Source organism: Meles meles, chromosome 3 (assembly GCF_922984935.1).
Source record: "Meles meles chromosome 3, mMelMel3.1 paternal haplotype, whole genome shotgun sequence".
In the NCBI taxonomy this organism is placed as follows: Eukaryota; Metazoa; Chordata; class Mammalia; order Carnivora; family Mustelidae; genus Meles; species Meles meles.
In genome coordinates, this window is record NC_060068.1 from 101,049,397 (window position 1) to 101,055,396 (window position 6,000).

Consider the following 6,000-nt stretch of genomic DNA (forward strand, 5'->3'; position numbering starts at 1 on the left):
CTGACTGGTGTGAGGTGATATCCCATTGTGGTTTTGATTTGTATTTCCCTGATGCCGAGTGATGTGGAGCACTTTTTCATGCGTCTGTTGGCCATCTGGATGTCTTTGCAGAAATGTCTGTTCATGTTCTCTGCCCATTTCTTGATTGGATTGTTTGTTCTTTGGATGTTGAGTTTGCTAAGCTCTTTATAAATTTTGGATACTAGCCCTTTATCTGATATGTCATTTGCAAATATCTTCTCCCATTCTGTCAGTTGTCTTTTGGTTTTGTTAACTGTTTCCTTTGCTGTGCAAAAGCTTTTGATCTTGATGAAATCGCAATAGTTCATTTTTGCCCTTGCTTCACTTGCCTTTGGTGATGTTCCCAGGAAGAATTTGCTGTGGCTGAGGTCAAAGAGGTTGTTGCCTGTGTTCTCCTCAAGGATTTTGATGGATTCCATCCTCACATTGAGGTCCTTCATTTTGAGACTATTTTCATGTGTGGTGTAAGGAAATGGTCTAATTTCATTTTTCTGCATGAGGCTGTCCAATTTTCCCAGCACCATTTATTGAAGAGACTGTCTTTTCCATTGGACATTCTTTCCTGCTTTGTCGAAGATGAGTTGACCATAGAGTTGAGGGTCTATTTCTGGGCTCTCTATTCTGTTCCATTGATCGATGTGTCTGTTTTTGTGCCAGTACCATGCTGTCTTGATGATGACAGCTTTGTAATAGAGCTTGAAGTCTGGAATTGTGATGCCACCAACTTTGGCTTTCTTTTTCAATATTCCTTTGGCTATTCGAGGTTTTTTCTGGTTCCATATAAATTTGAGGATTCTTTGTTCCATTTCTTTGAAAAAAATGGGTGGGATTTTGATAGGGATTGCATTAAATGTGTAGATTGCTTTAGGTAGCATAGACATTTTCACAATATTTATTCTTCAAATCCAGGAGCATGGAACATTTTTCCATTTCTTTGTGTCTTCCTCAGTTTCTTTCATGAGTACTTTATAGTTTTCTGCATATAGATTCTTAGGCTCTTTGGTTAGGTTTATTCCTAGGTATCTTATAGTTTTGGGTGCAATTGTAAATGGGATTGACTCCTTAATTTCTCTTTCTTCTGTCTTGTTGTTGGTGTACAGAAATGCAACTGATTTCTTGCATTGATTTTATATCCTGACACTTTACTGAATTCCTGGACAAGTTCTAGCAGTTTTGGAGTGGAGCCTTTTGGGTTTTCCACATATAGTATCATATCATCTGCAAAGAGTGATAGTTTGACTTCTTCTTTGCCGATTTGGATGCCTTTAATTTCTTTTCGTTGTCTGATTGCTGAAGCTAGGACTTCAAGTACTATCTTGAATAGCAGTGGTGATAATGGATATCCCTGCTGTGTTCCTGACCTTAGCAGAAAAGCTTTCAGTTTTTCTCCATTAAGAATGGTATTTTCAGTGAATTTTTCATAGATGGCTTTGATGTTATCGAGGTATGTGCCCTCTATCCCTACACTTTGAAGAGCTTTGATCAGGAAGGGATGCTGTACTTTGTCAAAGGCTTTTTCAGCATCTATTGAGAGTATCATATGGTTCTTGTTCTTTCTTTTATTAATGTATTGTATCACATTGATTGATTTGTGGATGTTGAACCAACCTTGCAGCCCTGGAATAAATCCCACTTGGTCATGCTGAATAATCTTTTTAATGTACTGTTGGATCCTGTTGGCTAGGAATTTGGTGAGAATTTTTGCATTTGTGTTCATCAAGGGTATTGGTGTGTAATTCTCTTTTTTGATGGGATCCTTGTCTCGTTTTGGGATCAAGGTGATGCTGACCTCATAAAATGAGTTTGGAAGTTTTCCTTCCATTTCTATTTTTTGGAACAGTTTCAGGAGAATAGGAATTAGTTCTTTAAATGTGTGGTAGAATTCCCCTGGGAAGCTGTCTGGCCCGGGCTTTTGTTTGTTTGGAGATTTTTGATGACTGTTTCAATCTCCTTACTGGTTATAGGTCTGCTCAGGTTTTCTATTTCTTCCTGGTTCAGTTGTCTTAGTTTATTTGTCTCCAGGAATGCATCCATTTCTTCCAGATTGTCAAATTTGTTGGTGTAGAGTTGTTCATAATATGTTCTTATAATTGTATGTATTTCTCTGGTGTTGGTTGTGATCTCTCTTCTTTCATTCATGATTTTATTTATTTGGGTCCTTTCTCTTTTCTTTTTGATAAGTCTGGCCAGGGGTTAATCAATCTTATTGATTCTTTCAAAGAACCAACTTCCAGTTTCATTGATTTGTTCTATTGTTTTTTTGGTTTCTATTTCATTGATTTCTGCTCTGATCTTTATGATTTCTCTTCTCCTGCTGTGTTTAGGCTTTCTTTATTGTTCTTTCTCCAGCTCCTTTAGGTATAGGGTTAGGTTGTGTATTTGAGACGTTTCTTGTTTCTTGAGAAAGGCTTGTACCACTATATATTTTCCTCTCAGGTCTGCCTTTGCTGTGTCCCACAGATTTTGAACCGTTGTGTTTTCATTATCATTTGTTTCGATGAATTTTTTCAATTCTTCCTTAATTTCTTGGTTGACCCATTCATTCTTTAGAAGGATACTGTTTAGTCTCCATGTGTTTGGGTTCTTTCCAAATTTCCTCTTTTGATTAAGTTCTAGCTTCAGAGCATTGTGGTCTGAAAATATGCAGGGAATGATCCCATCTTTTGATACTGGTTGAGACCTGATTTGTGACCCAGGATGTGATCTATTCTGGAGAATGTTCCATGTGCACTAGAGAAGAATGTGTATTCTGTTGCTTTGGGATGAAATGTTCTGAATATATCTGTGATGTCCATCTGGTCCAGTGTGTCATTTAAGGCCTTTATTTCCTTGTTGATCTTTTGCTTGGATGACCTGTCCATTTCAGTGAGGGGAGTGTTAAAGTCCCCTACCATTATTGTATTATTGTTGATGTATTTCTTTGATTTTGATATTAATTTGTTTATATAGTTTGCTGCTCCCATGTTAGGGGCATAAATATTTAAAATTGTTAGATCTTCTTGTTGGACAGACACTTTGAGTATGATATAGTGTCCTTCCTCATCTCTTATTATAGTCTTTGGCTTAAAATCCAATTGATCTGATCTAAGGATTGCCACCCCAGCTTTCTTCTGATGCCCATTAGCATGGTACATTGTTTTCCACCCCCTCACTTTAAATCTGGAGGTGTCTTCACATCTAAAACGAGTTTCTCGTAGGCAGCATATTGATGAGTTGTGTTTTTTTTATCCATTTTGATACCTTGTGTCGTTTGATTGGGGTATTTAGCCCATTAACATTCAGGGTAACTATTGAGTGATATGAATTTAGTGCCATTATATTGCCTGTAAGGTGACTGTTACTGTATATTGTCTCTGTACCTTTCTGATCTACTACTTTTAGGCTCTCTCTTTGCTTAGAGGACCCCTTTCAATATTTCCTGGAGAGCTGGTTTGGTGTTTGCAAATTCTTTCAGTTTTTGTTTGTCCTGGAAGCTTTTTATCTCTTCTTCTATTTTCAATGATAGCCTAGCTGGATATAGTATTCTTGGCTGCATGTTTTTCACATTTAGTGCTCTGAAGATTTCATGCCAGTTCTTTCTGGTCTGCCAGGTCTCTGTGGATAAGTCTGCTGCCAATCTAATATTTTTACCATTGTATGTTACAGATTTCTTTTCCCAGGCTGCTTTCAGTATATTCTCTTTGTCGCTAAGACTTGTAAATTTTACTATTAGATGACGCAGTGTAGACCTATTCTTATTGGTTTTGAGAGGGGTTCTGTGCACCTCTGGTATTTTGATGCTTGTTCCCTTTGCCATATTAGGGAAATTCTGTCCAATAATTCTCTCTAATAGACCTTCTGCTCCCCTCTCTCTCTTCTTCTTCTGGAATCCCAATTATTCTAATGTTGTTTCATCTTATGGTGTCACTTATCTCTCGAATTCTCCCCTCGTGGTCCAGTAGCTGTTTGTCCCTCTTTTACTCGGCTTCTTTATTCTCTGTCATTTGGTCTTCTATATCACTAATTCTTCCGCCTCATTTATCCTAGCAGTAAGAGCCTCTAGTTTTGATTGCACCTCATTAATAGCTTTTTTGATTTCAACTTGGTTAGATTTTAGTTCTTTAATTTCTCCAGAAAGGGCTTTTATCTCTCCAGAGAGGGTTTCTCTAATATCTTCCATGCCTTTTTCAAGCCCGGCTAGAACCTTGAGAATCGTCATTCTGAACTCTAGATCTGACATATTACCAATGTCTGTATTGATTAGGTCCCTAGACTTTGGTATTGCCTCTTGTTCTTTTTTTGTGTGTGTGTGGTTAGTTTTTTCGCCTTATCATTTTGTGCAGATAAGAATATATGAAGGAGCAAATAAAATACTAAAAGTGTGGCAAAGACCCCAGGAAAATGCACTTTAGCCAAATTAGAAGAGACCCCAAATCATGGGGGGGGGTGGGGAGAAAGGAGATAAAAAGAAGTTCAGGAAAAAAAAAACAAATTTAAAAAAATATAAAAAAGGAAAAATATATATATATTAGACTGGTAAGTAGAACAGGGTCACCCTCTTAATTTTGGGATTATTTTGGTATCTTAGAAGAAACTACCTCCAAAATTTTAAAGAATGAATAACATATATAAGGGTAAACACAATGAAGGGATGGAATATGCCTATAAAGTTGAAAAAAAAAATTTTTTTAATTTCTAAAAAAGGAGTTGATTAAGTTGGTTGGGAGAATAAGGAACAGAAAGTGGAGAGATTTTATTCAGGCTGGAGACTAGAACAAGCCCAGAGCTAGATTTAGGGCATATTTTGATCTATTAGAACAAGTGGTACCCCAAATTTTTTAGAAGAAAAAACCCTATGTGTATACAAAAAATAAAGTTAGATACAATGAAGGATAAAATATGACTATAATAATGAAGGTTCAAAAAAGATTATTATTATTATTATTTTTAATGAAAGGTATTGTTAAGATAAACTAGTTAAAAAACGTTAAAAGAGGAAAGGATAAAAGTTAAAAAAATTTAGAAGAAGAAAAAAAGTTAAAAAAATTAAATTAATGCAAGACTAAGGAATCATGGGGAGAAAGTCATGAATTCCATGCTTTGCTTTCTCTTCCTCTGGGATTCTGCTGTTCTCCTTGGTATGTGAGCTTAGTCTTGGCTAGATTTCTTGTTGATCTTCTGGGGGAGGGGCCTGTTGTAGTGATTTTCAAGTGTCTTTGCCCCAGGCGGAATTGCACTGCCCTTACCAGGGGGCGGGGCTAAGTAATCTGCTGGGGTTCGCTTTAGGGAGCTTTTGTTCCCTGAATGCTTTCCGTAGAGTTCCGGAGGACGGGAATGAAAATGGTGACCTCCCAATCTCCGGCCCGGAGGAGCCGAGAGCTCGACGCCCCACTCCTCAGTGCGCCCTCAGAGACAAGCGCTCTATCACTCCCATCTCTCTGGCCTCTGGCTGCGCTCTGAGCTCACCCAGCCCGAGACCGGTTCAAGGTAACCTCGAGCTGAGAGCTCAGTCCTTGGCTCTGTCTTTGTAGCCAGCTTCCCCACTCTAATACCTGCGAGCTCTATGACACTCCGACACCCCCGATCCTTCTGTGACCCCGCGGGACCTGGGGCCACGCTGACCCCACGTGGGCTTCACCCCAGTTTAGCCTCTGGAGTGACGCCCCTCAGTGGAGCAGACTTTTTTTTTTTAATATTTTATTTATTTATTTGACAGAGAGATAGATCACAAGTAGGCAGAGAGGCAGGCAGAGAGAGAGGAGGAAGCAGGCTCCCTGCAGAGCAGAGAGCCCGATGCGGGGCTCGATCCCAGGACCCTGAGATCATGACCTGAGCCGAAGGCAGCGGCTTAATCCACTGAGCCACCCAGGCGCCCCAGTGGAGCAGACTTTTTAAAGTCCTGATTTTGTGCTCCGTTGCTCTGCTGCTTGCCGGGAGCCGGCCCCTCCCCCCGCAGTTTATCTTCCCGTCACTTTGGATTCACTTCTCTGCCAGTCCTAC